The sequence below is a fragment of the Haemorhous mexicanus genome, chromosome Z, assembly GCF_027477595.1.
Source record: "Haemorhous mexicanus isolate bHaeMex1 chromosome Z, bHaeMex1.pri, whole genome shotgun sequence".
Taxonomy (NCBI): domain Eukaryota; kingdom Metazoa; phylum Chordata; class Aves; order Passeriformes; family Fringillidae; genus Haemorhous; species Haemorhous mexicanus.
In genome coordinates this window covers 21,616,957-21,632,206 of record NC_082381.1, presented here as the reverse complement: position 1 = coordinate 21,632,206, position 15,250 = coordinate 21,616,957, and the positions used below count along the sequence as shown (strand labels likewise).

General features: G+C 47.3%; 1 pseudogene; it reads right to left on the bottom strand.

Moving 5' to 3' along the window:
* Positions 1–3,720: 3,720 nt before the first annotated feature.
* Positions 3,721–14,939, bottom strand: LOC132322451 (E3 ubiquitin-protein ligase BRE1A-like; annotated as a pseudogene).
* Between the last annotated feature and the right edge of the window lie 311 nt (positions 14,940–15,250).

The following is a 15,250-nucleotide window of genomic DNA, read 5'->3' as shown; positions in this document are numbered from 1 at the left end:
CATTGGCAGTATGTCTCTTTGTTGGTACATTTTTGTTGTGTTCTGTGTGGCTCTAGTCTCTGTCCATGTGAAGGCTCCTCACGGATGCCTCTTGATGGCAGGTGCTGTTCTGTGTTGGCAGTCCCTTCCCTCCTGGCACAGGCTCACAAGAGAAATCCCTGGTGGCAAACCCCCCACGCACCATTCCCTCAGCTCTGTCAGCACACACGGAGGTGTGGCTGCTCTGAGGCTGTGGTGAAGGAACTCACCCCGCTTAAAATACCTTGGCAAAACCCAAACCATCACTTCTGTCTGCCTGGGAGCCTAGGCTGGGCTTCCAGCCCCTCCCAGGGAGAAGCCGTGCAAATACTGCACTGACAGGTGAAGGGATGGACTCACAGTGGCACAGGACAAGGATGAGAGGGGAGAGGGGGCACTACTGTAAATCAGTATTTACCTCAAAAAGCAAAATATTTGCCAGTGTGAAACTACTCCCTTAATATTCTCTGTCTTAAGATGACAGTAAGGTCCTTTCTCACAGATGAGGCGACTCAAGGGGCTCTGGACCGTGACTTATTCCCATAGCAAGGTCCCATCAAAACCAAAAGGAGTCACCAAAACCACCCTGTGGATGAAGAATGAGAATTGTGGTTTCAGAGGCAATGTACTCAATGGAGCTCTCTCCCTTCTGGGTGATGAGGGCAAGAAAGGGTAAGCTGTTCAGCATCTGAATAAACACTGCATCAACCCAACTGACTGTGCTTTTTAAATAGGGTTTCTACCAATTTTTAAAAACCACTTCTCAACACATCCCATGTTACGGAGAAAAAGAAAGTTTGTAACGCTGCCTCTTAACTGTGGTCTCCCAGATAAATCACCAAAGTAATTTTTACCCTCCCTGTATCTCCAGGCACCTGCAGGGGTTGCCCGGGGTGTTCTTGATTACTTCTGTTGCCTTTCCTTCCCCTCCCTCTCCCCTTTAGATAATCAGATTTCTAGAAAAATTTCTAGCTTTTTCTTTGTGTAGCATCTGGTACCTCACAACCTCCAACATCACTAGTTTAGAACAGATGAGGATTGTTCTTTTCATTAAAACACAAGGAAAAAAAGTATTTCAGTCCAATTTTATAATTATTTTCATCAAGGCTTTTATGTCCTTATCTCCACACACATGAGCCCAGACCGAAAATGTTAATCATACCTTCAACAAAAATGTTGTTCTTCAAAGCTCCAAACACCAAACCCTTCAACAAATCTGACTTCATTTAAAAGCAAAACTAGAAATGGAAACATGTCAACCACCTAATAACTACTCTTCAGCAAGTGTTATTTCTGGTGGTTGTCTGAGGAGCTTCTCCCATGTCAAATGCAGAACAGGGATTGCTCTGAATTACTGCACCACCAGCTGTGCCTTTTCAGAAAAGACCCAAGTGACTGCTGCCCAACAGAGACATATTTTGGCATGTTATTTTCTTGTTCAGCCACTGCTCCAGCCTGATCCCCTGGGGACAGGGGATTGCTGTGGGCTTCTGTGGGAAGGGGAGTACCACAGGCACACCAGTGCCTGCCGACTGTGGCACAGGGGAGGATCTGAAGCTGCACGGGAGACTGGAGACAAGGCTCTTCTTTCTTGCCCAAGACACTGAATTTAGAGAATGTTTTCATAAAGAATAACATCACCGCTTCACTTTTTTGCCCCAATACTTACTAGTCCTGAAAGTTTTATCTATTTCCATCCATTCTGTTTCTCAGTGGTTTAATTAAAAGTACAGAGAAACTCAGTTCTTTCAGAAATCAGCTTGAAATAGGCTATTACTTTAGAACAAAACCAAGCCATTTTACTTGCTAAGGGAGGACAGGAGGTTCCAAAAACTCCTCTGTGAAACTGATGCAGATTGTTTGAAGCATCCATTTCCTGCCAGGAGCAGAGGGAAGCCAACCCAGGCAGTGTGCACACTGAGTTCAATTTCAGTAGAAAGGGGATACAAGAGAGGCTGGGGATGGACAGAGGGGCTCTGCAGCTCTGCTGGGGCTGTTCAGTTCAGGCTGCTGCTCTCAGCTGTAAAAGGAACTCTTGCTGCTGTAGCAAAGCTGTGTGAAGATGCAGACAGTTTGTTCCTGAGCCAGGTCCTTGTTGAGATGAAGAAGCATTTGTACCCCAAAATCTACCAGCAGCATTACCACACCATTCATTAGCCAACTTGCTGCCAGAACCTGTAATCCCGGGAGCAACTTCCAGAGGAAGGGAAGCAGGTTCTACTCTCATTCCTTCTAACAGTTCTTACACTGGGGCAGGAGCTCTCAGCTGCCCAGGTTCCCCTTGGAAAGGCTGGATGCCGTGTTCCTTCTCACTTTTCAGGATTCCTCATCATTTACAAGGCTTTACTCATATATTCTGAATGTTTCCACCAAGATAATGAATAGTGTAAGAGCATGTGATGAATTCCTTTCACTTTGGACCTGGTATTCCCTGCAGGGAGGGAATGGAGGAAGGCAGGAGATTCCATGCTTCAGGGAAGGGACATCCATGAGACAAACCTCTGACAGGTGCACCTTCCATGCAAGTTAGGTTTACAGGGAAAACACTACACCCTAGGAAGAAATGACACAGATCAACAACTTCCTCTTTTGATTTGAGGAGCAGACTTCCAATGCAGCCTCCAGGTCAGGGAGCACTGAAACTCCAAGCCACATGACATCCCTGACAAAATTCCCAGCAGCCGTGACAAAATGCAGCATCCTGGCACTCCTGGTTTGTCAGGAATAAGCTGGGGATACAGCCAAAGGGACAAAAGTTGCTCTAGCTGAGCATATTTTGAAAGGAGAGGAAGGAAGAAATCATGTGTCTCTACTGCAGTTTAAAGCTCGTGAGAAACGTTTCCAAGAACTGGACAAAGGATGGGAGAACAGACAGTACCAGAGGCAGCAGTACCAGAAAAATCAACCAAACAAGAGCTTCAGTAAGAATTTGTACATAACAAGGTTAATCTTTGCGGTAAAGCTGCAGCAAAGGAACCACCCAAAGTCCTTTTCTGAGAAGGACAATGACAGCAATGCCTCAGCCTAGGGGAAGGTGAGCACATCAACCAGGGCTCGTCAGTGGAATGCTATTTTCTAAGGGTCTCCAAGATCTCTCCTTTCTCCTCTCCTGGATATTTAGATGTGTGAGTTTGGGCAAGGGTTTCCTAGTGCAGCAGCCCTCAGGGGTTCTTGCCCTGGCTCAGGAAGATACACAGGTACCTGAGGAGTTGCTCCACTGAGTCTACAGATTCAGTTCCTTGGCCTCTCTGGGGCCTGTTAATTGGGAAACTCTTCCCTCCCAGGAGCAGTGCCATTCCTTGATGGGATTTAATTAGCAGAGCCCTCAAATGAAGCTCTCACTGATCTCTGCTGCAGCTCAGCTTCTATCCCACCTAGGCAGCACTTCAGCTGCATGCCCCCACCTTGGCAGTGTGAAAGCAAGGGATGGGAAATTTCCTCTCAGACACAAAGAACACACAAAAACCGAGGGCAAGACCAAAGGGACAAAGCCAAGAAAGGAATCAAGATCCAGAGCTGTTTCTTTCCAGACCCTGAAGGCCCCTCCCAGGAGACACTGCAGCTCAGGCAGCAGAAGCTGAGGGAGGGAAGGAGGGAGGGAGGGAAAGGAGGGAAAGGAGGGAGGGAGGGAAAGGAGGGAAAGGAGGGAAAGGAGGGAGGGAGGGATGCCGGCTCGGCACCAGTGGTGGCTCTGAGAGGGCCTCAGCCGATGTAGATCCTGTGGAACTCGGCCCCAAAGGCAGCATTGCACTTGGGGCGGACACACAGACACACACAGAGACACAGACACAGGGACACACAGACACACGCAGACAGACACAGAGACACAGAGACACACAGAGACACACAGAGACACATAGGCAGACACAGAGACACACCGACACACACAGAGACACACAGAGACACAGAGACACACAGAGAGACACAGACACACAGAGACACACACACAGACACTGACAGACACAAACAGACACAGACAGACACAGAGAGACACACAGACACACACACAGACACACACACAGACACACACACAGACACACACACAGACACACACAGAGACACACAGACAGACACACACACAGACACACACACAGACACACACACAGACAGACACACAACAGGAAAAGGACTTCCCACTTTTCCTCACTCACCTGCTCTCCATAGCAGTGGACCCCCAGGACATTGTAATGCTCATACAGCAGCCTCAGCTTCCTACAATGACAGGCCCCTTTGAATCCTGATGCATTCCCAGGCTGGTGAGAGGAACACTCCATCCTGGACTGATTCTGGTCAGGACAGGTAATTCTCTTCAGAGCAGCTCCCATGCTGCTATGTTTTGCATTTTGGAGCAAAACACTGTCAGAAACACAGCACTGTTTTAGCTGCTGCTGAGCAGTACTTACACAGCACAAGACCTTCTGTGTCTCAGGCTGCCCACCAGCAGGTAGGCTCAGGGTGCCCAAGAAGCTGGGATGCCACACAGCCAGGACAGCTGATCCAGCTGGCCCAAGGGGTGCTCCATACCCTACAGTGCTGTGCTCAGCAATAACAGCTGGTGGAAAGGAGGCAGTGGGAAGATGTTCAGAGCTGCAGCATTTATTAAACAACAAGAAGGCCTGATGAAGCTTTGCCTTCCTGGAGATGGCTCGACTCCTGCCTGCCCCAGGAAATAACCAATTCATTCATTTCTCCTTTTGCTTGTATGGACATCTCTGCTTTAACTGTTCAGCTGCCTTTATTCAGCTCACCTGTTTTCTCACTTTTTCCCTTCCGATTCTTTCCCTCAGTGGGGGAGAGAACAAACGCTTGTGGGCAGCTGCCTGAAATAGATAACCCACACCTCCATCTCCCCACCAGCTCTCTTGTCCTCTCTCCTTTTTCTCTATTACCTGTGTTTTCAGTGTCAAAATATCCTCTGCCAGCTCCTCCTTTTCCTCTTTGAGCAGCTTATGGATCTGGTTGGACTTGATACTTTCTGACATCAGCTGGAAGCTGGCATCATCCTTCTCCCGCAGCTGCTGCATCAGGATGTTCTGCTCTTGCATGTCTTCAAAGGCTTGGCCTGTGACATCCATTTCCAACAGCAGGGCCTCTTCCTCCTGCAAAAGCATCACAGGCTCTGGCCAAACTGTGCCCTGGACCCCCTAGAGTGAGCCTGAACATTTTATTCAGACACACCCAAGTTAGCTAAGATGGAGGAAGATTCTTGGTGTCAGGGAACACCATTATCCCAACAACCAGGAAAATGAATTCCCTACAAGTCTGCACCACAGCAGAGATACTCTGAGGGTGCAGAGAAAAGATGGTCACCTGTCACTGGTCTGGCAGAATCAGGTTTGACACAGTCGTTGCCTGTGCTGGGCAGAAACCAACACCCAATTCCCAGCAGCTGAACAGCTGTCAGGTAACACCAGGCCAAAAATTCTACATGTGGACAGCTTGACAGCTTCCAACTAACAGGCTGCCGAGCTCCTGCAACTCACTTTGGCCACTTTCAGCATTGACAAGGTAGAGCAGTTCTGGTCTACAATAACAAGAATCCAAAGTCTGACAAAGCACACGTCAGTTCATTGGCTTGCCTCTATCCTGCAGAGGTGGTCCTGCTCTCTCATTGGATTGAGCCTTTTTTAGCAGAAGGATTGTACCACTTCCATGCAAACTAATTCACTAGATGAACGGAGGAGGTAGTAATTCTTAAAAAGAAATTGTAATCTCTTTCCCTAATGGCTGATAAAGCAAATTCTCTTCTGTGTTCTTCACCAAGGTCACATGTTTAACTGTTTATTTCATGTTTAATTGTTGTCAAACATTTCCCACCATGGCCTGCCTGTGATATCCCAGAGCTGAGGGTGGAGGAGGTTATTTTGCTGGTGGTTCTTTTGCTTGCTCCGTTTTCTTCCCCTTTGGTAAACCAGCACCAAGCTCCCATCTCTGGCCCACACAGATATCAATTCCTCCTCTCTTCCTGGATGTAACCTGAAGGCAGCTCCTCCAGTTGCCCCAGCCAAAAGAGAACTCATCAGGAATTTCTCACCTGCTTAGCCATTGGCAAGTTTCTTCTGTAAATATTCAATCTGTTCTTCCACTGCTTGGATCTTGCAGAGGGCATCCTCATCAGCCATCTTCTTACTCTCCTTTTTCTCCTTGTCCTCCAATGCTTTCACCCTCTGCCTCAGTTCTTCAAGCTACAAGAACCAACCAGAAACAACAGTAAACACAAGGATATGCCCTGAGCATTGTTCAGAGCCTTTTTTCTCCAAAATTCTCTGAAACGCTCAGGACTGCCTTCAAAGCATGGCAAAAAACCCCAGGTTGTTTTGACAGAGTAGTACAGGCAGATGTACCATTGAGATGGGCTGCAGGCCCAAGATCTTGACTTCCACACCTTTGAAAATTTCACAGCTTCTTTTATCAGACTAGGAACATCAGTCTTCTGCAATTGTACATGGATGGATATGGGCTCAGAGAGCATCTGCTCCTTTAAGGCCATCTGGTCAAAGACCTTCTTCCAGACAAGCAGGAGATAACAGGAAAAGGAGGAGGTAAAATAAAACATATAGAGATACAAATTTGGCAGACAAATGGTAAGGGAGGCAGTGATGAGAATGAAACCTGGTCAGTCACACTGACTGATGAGAGCACACAGGAGTGTAAAAACCCTTACTCCATCAAGGTTATCTGAGTGTGGGAGAAGGAGAAAACCCAAAATAAAGTCTACAGAGACACAAACCTGACAAAACAAATACAAAGAGAGGAAGCAAACCTCTCCAGTCACAACAGCTTCCAAGAAACTACAGGAAGCACCTCCAGGAAGGTCAGCTGGGACTTGGTAACTGATGACACTGTAAAGCAGGAATGGCTCCTGAACTGCGACAGCTGTGGCAATCAAGAGCTGCTCAAATCCAGAGCAATGTGCAGGAAAATGGAGACCAAGGATGAACAATTTGGGCTTAGACAGAGAAGGATATAAAAGGAGCCAGTCCCATGGGAAATATGGGCACTCAGTACACATTTGTCTGGCTCAGCCTTGCCCATGATCATCACAGCCGGTCCTGTCCTATCTCCTTGTATCTTTTCCTTACACATTCTCCTAAGTAGTGCCATGTAATTGAACTCTTTACCCCACGTGTGTGTGCTGCACAGAGGAAGTGCTGCCTATAGGTGAGACCTGCTTGTGAAGAAGGCAAGAGGGGCTTGGAACCACTGGGGTCCCAAAGAGAGGGACATGCTGGAACTGAAGGGAGCTGCAAATGGGTCTGTGCAGATGAACCTAGAGATTGTTGTGTGAGTGTGCCTGCACTAGCAACTAGCCCCTGTTTATCACCAGACCATTCCAATAGCTAAGTGACAGAGCTGAGAAGACAAACAATCCTCAGTTCTGAGGAGAGAAACAACACAGTTCTGCTGCAGAGTACCTGAAAAGAAGTTTAAGTACCACATAAAAAAGAAAAAAGGAAGAGAAATCAGAAATACCTCAGCTTTTGCTTTCTCAGCTGCCATGAGCTGCACTTTGTCTCTCTGCTCTTTGGGGGCAGAGCAATACATACCTAGCAACAGTTTCATCTCCTCCTGGCTCTCCTGGCCGTTCCGGGAGAAAGGGAGACAGACCACAGTGAGAACACAGCAGCAAAGCCGCTGCTACACAGCCAGCACCCCAGCCTAGCAATATTCTCTAATCTCCCACATGGATATGGAGTCATCCTTGGGTCATCTTATCCTGCTAATATCAAACAGCAGCTGAATACAGGCTGGAAATAAAACATGTTCAAACACACGGGTTGAAATGCAAGAAGTGAGCTGGAGATGAAATAGGTATCCTAACAATAAGCTACAAACTATCCACCTCTGCTTTGGGAACCATCCACAAGGGGGAACTGCTGTCTCCTCTATTAATAACCTGCTGCTGTGAACTTCTATGCTATTGTTATGACAGCAACAAATCAACATTACTTGACCCACACCGTGAAGTATTTGCTTTGGTAATTCATGCTTTAGGCTACTGCCCTGACCACATGACAATCAGATACAGAGGGTGTCAAGAAACTCTCTTGGTTCCAAACTCCAGTCATGCTGATCCTGGAAAAGCAAGACCACGTGAACACCCCAGGCTTGGGCACTGCTCCCACAGGAAAGGGAGAAACAGCAACTCTTACTTGAGCTCAGCCTTCAGCTGCTGGATCACTTCAGCCTCCTTCTTTCTTCCATCTTCATGCTTCCCTTTCTCCTTCTCTTTGGACTCTTTCTCCTTCTCAGATTCCTTCTGCTTTTCCCGCTCTCGTTCCTTTTCCTTCTCTTTCTCTTTTTCTTGTTCTCTCTCCTTCTCCTTCTCCTTTTTCTTCTTTCGCTCCCTCTCTCTTTCCTGTCTCTCCCACTCCCATTCCTCTTCATCTCACCTGGCCTTCATCTCATTAACATCTTCAGAAGCAGCCTTGGGAACAGTCCCTTGGGCAGAAGGATCATCAGGCTCCTGCTTGATCTCTGCAGGTTCCTCCTTTGTGTCTTCAGTGCTGGACTGGGACTGGAGAAGAGCACTGCCACCGCGAGAGCGGATCTGGCCTGGAACAGCAAGAGAGATGACCAAGAAAACAAACCTTTAAGTTCTTAGCCAGGAGTCTTCCTCACCCCCTTCTCCCTTGTCTTCCCAGATCCATGCTTCCATGGCCCCTTTTCATGGAGCACCACACAGCTACAAAGGAGGAGCATTTGTTTGGTCAAAGGAAGCAGCAGAGCGCAGAGCTCCACAGAAAATTTCACTGCATCCTGCACAGCGTATCAGAAGGGCTGGTGCTCCTGGCAAGGGTGACAGCATTCCCCCTTCTCCTAAGCACTTTCTCCTCTTTTTTGGCATCTCCTGCTGTGTTACCTTGCTCAGGTCAGACTGGGCCTCTCCCAGTTTGCGCTTGTATCTCAGCACCTCTCCCTTCAGCTGGTGCTTCTGATTCTGGAGGCTGCTGCTGAGGGGACGCATCTCCCGATTAATGGGGCCTGCAAAAGCAGAAACACCTCTGCAACAAACCACACTTCTGTCAACCTTCTTGAGGACTTTCATGGAGATGGAAAACAAGCTCAGTGACAATGACAAAGAACAAAATAAGACTATCACCATTTTGCCACGTAACAGAGCAACACAAAACATTTGCAGAAGGAAAGTCATGCCAGTTTTATACGCAACCATAATTCTTTGCAAATTCACAAGCCTTAAGTTCCCATATAACATTCTTTTTATGCCCATGATCCTAAGGGAAATGTGGCCTGTTACAAAAAAAATCTGATTTAAATGCAACTTCAGAAGTCATTTATTTCCTCTGATGAAATTTAAGAAATACTGCTTTGCTATCTAGATTGTCCTTACCGACTAGGAAATGAATCTTCCCCCCACAAGTCATTTTTAATAATGCAAAATACCCTGTCATAAACCAAAGCGTTAGCAAAATGTATCTATTATGCAGCATCTTATGAAAGAAGTCCGATAACATGGAACTGGCCTCCCGATAAAACAGGTGAAGAGCTTTGTTTGTTGAGATGGGAAGACCTGCTGGAACAAGTATTTAACAGTAACAAAGAATCAACCCATGCATCCCAGTGCACTGTAGCCCCTAATGGACATTGGTGGCTAGGTGGTATTTGTTTTTAGGCACAGCAGAACACCGCCATACCTGCTTGCTCCCTGGCAGCAAGTGTCTGCTCAAACTCTATCCTCAACATCTCATACTCTTTGTGGACTTGTGCCAGGGTGTCCTCCAGCTGAATCACCTCCGTGCGTAGCTTCTTGTGAAGGCTGACCTCATCCCTCTGAGGAGCAAAAAGGAAACAGAACTCGGTGCTTTGAACCTGGAGTATCTCTCACCTCATCAATATCAGGTACCACCAGAGCCTAAATTATTGCCAGCAGCGTCTATTTCCTGAGCATTTGCAGAGGCACACGGAGCCAGCAGTGATGGCTGGGGGCACGACAGAGCTCCCAGGCTGGGGGAGCAGAGGTGTTACCTCCATCGGCTCCACCTGGCGCTGCTGCGTGGCGCGGGTGCCGTGGAGCAGCGTGCGGGCCTCGTCAAGGTGTGCCTTCAGCTGCAGACTCTCCTTGTACAGAGCAGAAAACTGGGACTGCACGCAGCGGTACTCCGGGCTCTCCTTCACAGCCTCTTCCACTGCCCCTCGCAGCTCATCCTGGGTGGGACACAAGAAAATGCCACAAAAAGGAAAATGATCCCCTTGCCTTTGCATTTGGTTTCTGTCTCTCAAGACAGAACAATAAATCAAGCTGCCACAAGCAAAGACAAAAGTAGAACTTGAATAGCACTGCTGTGAAGTAGGTCCAAGTGATACAACTCAGTACCAACCTTAAAAAGTGTCTGTGCTCTCTTCATGCGCTTGGCTGCTTCTCTCGCACAACCATGAGGGAAGTTTTTCACTCTTGGGTCCTGAAATAGTTTCTCTCAAAGATATGAACTTGGGAAACATAATAAATTGTAAACACCCAGATCAGTAAAGATGGACACATAGAAAAGTAGGAGAGAACAGAGAAAATGCACATGCAAGTAGACATTAGGTCAGCCTTCTACCAGTAAAACATAATCACTGAAAGAAAGAGAAATAAAATAAACCCAGAGGTATAGAACTGAACTCCTAGGAGAAAAAGTTAGCAAATTATTGTGACTAGCAGCAGTGAAAGAGACACATATATACATGCATTCAGCTTCAAAGTAACAGCAGGGGAAAAAAAACCCTGTAAGCTAAAGACCACTTCTCCCTAAACAAACTCATGGGGATAAACAGAATTCAGAGGTGCCTCAAGACAGTTTTCAGCACCAGATCTCTGGATTTAAGTTATTGAGACAGACATTTCTTGTAAGTGGCACTGACCACTAAGATGACATTTGGATTATTCTCTCCACCATATACTTATTTACCACAGCGTCACAGCTTCTTGTGTTACCACTTTTAAAACATCACAGACTCACAGGCTGTCTCCTATTTATCCATCCCCCACAGTGGGGAAGACAGAAATTCTTTGACTCTTTCAAGAGCCTATCTCCCCACACAAGTTCCCTGATTGTTTCTGTTCTCTGGTTCCACTTGCACAGGACGTGGGGAAAGTGGAAGAGGGATCACTACTTGTAAAGAGATGAAAACAGTTTTAACCAGATCTGGTTAAATGGACTCCAAGGTCAGAACGGGACACGGGCAGGAAACCATCACAATTTCCAGCGCTGGCCGCGCGGTGTCACCAACGCACTGAGCTGCAAGTGGAGCCACAGACTCGCTCAATTGTACCTGGAGCAAAGTGGAACACAGCTAAACAGCAGGCTCCGAACAGACGCTGCAATGAGGATTTCTGCAGACACAGCGCTGCAAAGCTGAGGGCAGCCCATCCCACAGAACACCTTCATCCTCACACACCTACACACGTCTCACCTTGAGCTTTTCATTCTGTGTTGTTACTTCCTCAACATCCTGACCTAGTTCCTCCAATTCATGAAGGCGATTCCCAGCAAGCTCTTTCTTCTCTTCCAGCTCTGCGTTCATCTCCTCAAACTGCTGGGATAAACTGCTTGTCAATCCTACTCTTAATGTGTCTCCTGAGAGTGCTAAAGAACTGTCTGTTCATGCAGTAACAGCAGCTACACCCTGAGCAGTCAGGTAACTTGACCAAGCCAGACAGAGTCTAATTCCACCAGCTGTTTCTTAAATAGAAAACTCATACACTGACAAAATGGCTTGCCCAGAGTCACCCAGCTTTGTGGCACAGGATCTAAAAATTATACAAAATAAGTATCTAAATTCTGTTCAAACTGTGGCCCTTGTTCTCCTTCCATTTACTCTTCCCCTCACCCACAACCAAGCTCCTGACCTCACCTTGCGGGCATTGATGGTGATTGTTCCCCCACAGAGGATGCTCCCAGCTCCATACACCTTGTAGCCTTTGGAATTTACCTGCAAAAAATGCAAGACATTTCCTCAAGACCCAATGAAACACTGACAAGACTGATGCAGCAGGTCCAAGACCAAAGAAGGAGCACTGCAGATTCTCAGCTCTCCCAGCAAAGTCCCAGAGAGGATGTCACACAGCAAAGTCCCAGAGAGGATGTCATACAGCAAAGTCCCAGAGAGGATGTCACACACCAAAGTCCCAGAGAGGATGTCACACAGCAAAGTCCAACACCACCCCCACTTCCCAGGGCTTCTGGCCGGCGCTTACTCCCTCCAGGACGTCAGCCAGGTGGCGGCTGAGCCTCTGCTCTCTCTTGTGGATCTTGTCAATGTCCCACTGAAGGTCATCAGTCATGGTCTCCAGGACAGACAACCGGGATTCTGCTGTCTCCACCCTCTCTTGCAGCTTGGAGAACTGCAATCAAAGGAGTGCTTCAGCCAGCACATTGCATAGAGCCAGCTTTTCCTGCCACTGCTCTGGAGTCATTTTTCTCTTACTCATCATGTGCTTTTCATCTTTTGCTGTGGTGACAGACTTTTACGCAATCTGAATTTTACACTGGCTAAATCTCAAGACAGCAACAAAATTAAGACAAAACTGAAAATGGAGAAAGAGCAGGAAGCTGGTAATATCTGGCAGAATACAGAGGCAGCCACCTCAGCGGATTCAAAGCCTTTTTTGGATTTTAATCTTTTCAATCCCTACGTCCATCTGCTCTACAGAGCACCTAAGTGCTCAGAGGTCTAACACTGTGCAAGACCAGCATAAACACAATTTTTCAATCAACTGAAATCTCTCAAACATATGCTGCTACTAATGGGAATCCTGTAACAGCCAGGATCATCCTGTAACTTATAGCATTACACTGTCAAATTACACAGAGAAACCAAGGAACTGAGAATGACAGGAATGTCACCTCCACTGTTCCAGGTGTCTACACAGCCACCTCAGCATCACGTGCCCCCAGTTTCCCTGCTCTCCCCTCTTCTTTAAAAGTTAAATCCATTCAGTTCCCTGACATACTTCTATCCTTTCCTTTAGTGATGTAACAAGCAAATCAATCTGATTTCTACAGAAAATCTATCTACAGCTCTCCACAGCAACAACCCTTTTCGTAACTTTCAAACCATGCTCTTCCTGTGCCCATCCAAGAAAATGAAGTGCCTTCCAATCCACAGGAACCATAAATTATGCTAAGCAGGAGCCTAAAGCAGATTTCTTTCTCTCTCCTATTTATACCTCCTGAGACATGACTCTGTGCTTCTCCTGAAGAACATCAGCCAGTTCCTGCAGCCGGTCCATTCTCGTGTGACAGGTAGGCATTCAGCTCCACTACTGCTTCTTCCATCAGTGAAATATCTGAAAGGTGCACAAAGAAATGAAAATTAATGGAAATCAAGTTTTGATTTCTGAACAGCAGGAATTAAACCAATGAAAAATTGTTTTTACTCCTGAACAGCAAAATACAGAGAAATAAGAAAAGAGAAAAGGAGATTTCTGGGTCTAACTTCAGTTTAATTGACCTCTGCCACAGGTGCTTCCTGAGGGCCTGATCTCCACCCACAGAGAGCTTTGACCTGCACTCCATAAGCAAAAGGCTCTGCAGTTTAACAGTGTTGCCCTATTTCTCACCCGTGGGCCATCCCCTCACACCAGAGATCACTTCAGCTGTGTCTGTGCCAGCAACCCAGCATGCCCAGGGACATCCGAATACTGCCCAAATTCATGCATAAACCTGCTGCAACAGGTGGCCCAGGGTGACACACCAGGCCAACACACCATCACACCATGTGACAACCACAGCACCAGGGTGACAGCTGAAACTAGAGCACCTGAGGACAGGCTCACCTGGCACCAGTGTCAAAGCTACTGCCACAAAGTTTTCGACTGCCAGCCAAGGACAGCAACACTTCCCTACAGCAATGCCAGACTTGGTCAGAGGACACAGAAGGCACACCGAGCATGAGCTGATATCCCACCCAAGGTTTCTTTCAAAATATTCAAAATCTAACCTTAACTCCACACCCTCCTGCAGCTGAGATTCTATCTCCTCGCTGGCACTGCTGGCTAGAGTGGCCAGGAAGGAGAATGCTGGCTCCAGTCCTTCCCCTGGGAACATAAAAGGGTTAAAAAAAAGTGTGTTCTAGAAGGCAGCATATCTCTGCTCTTCACAATCACCAAAAAAGTCTCTGTCAGCCTTTAGAAATGAACATCAGCATTGTCCACAGCGGAAATCCACTTTTCCCACTGTCCCCAGACAGGTGCCTCACCTCGTTCCCTCTCATCTTTGCGCTCCTGATTACTGTCAGAGTCTGGTTCAGGTTCTGGCACCAGCAGTGCTCTTCTTTCAGACAAAAGGTCTCCAAGACTTTGGTCCAGGTCGAAGCATTTAAGGATGATGCAGATCTTTTCATCCAACTGAATGACTGGACCGGCAAGGCAAGACAAGATAAAGAATGGGTGTGAACAAAAGGAGTGCAGTGGTACAGGGAGACAAGAAAACTGTATATGAAGTAACAGAGGCTATTATCAACCTGATTCCAGTATAGGTGGATAATCAGCAGAGAGGCCTCGTGGGTGGCCTGCCGACACTCCAGCTTCTCAATGTGCTCCTGCAGCTCATCTTCGGTGGCCTGGTGCTGGTCGAGCATCTCCGCCAGCTTCCGATTCTTGGTCTGAAGGGTCCGGATGTCCAGCTCCTCCTGGGCACAGGCACACAGGCCAGGTCACAGAAGGGCTCATCCTGACCCCAGAGACATTTCTGCCTCCAGATGAAAAAACCAAAAGATGGAGTGGGGCTATGCAAGGAAGACATACCGTTTAAGGAACACCACCAAGTTTAATGGTCTCCGCAGTGGTGCCTGAATTTTCAACCCCTGCCTTCTTCTCCGGAGGTGCAGAAGGGCCAGGCTTTCCAGCCGTCCGTTTATTGCCAATTCCAGACATGGTGGCTGAAGTGCACAGATTCCCACCTTCTCCAAGTTCTTCCTGAACATTAAAGAACACTATCCAAAAAAGGCCAAAGACGCATCCACGCGGTCAATTTGATTTGGGGTTTTTTACATGCTGATGCATCACCGTAACAAAGAGCCCAAAAGAGAGAAGATCATGAAACTAGAGAGATTTTGAAAAAGACTTGTTGGGAGGAATGGATGTAAAGTGGAAGACAGCTAAGGAGGACTGTAAATCGCTACAGTGACCTTGCAGCTGGGAATAACCCTGGACAAGTCAGTGATCCTCTGGCACAGGCTGACTTGAAGGGTGCCCACATCTCTAATACTGCACCTCTGCCCAGCTGTT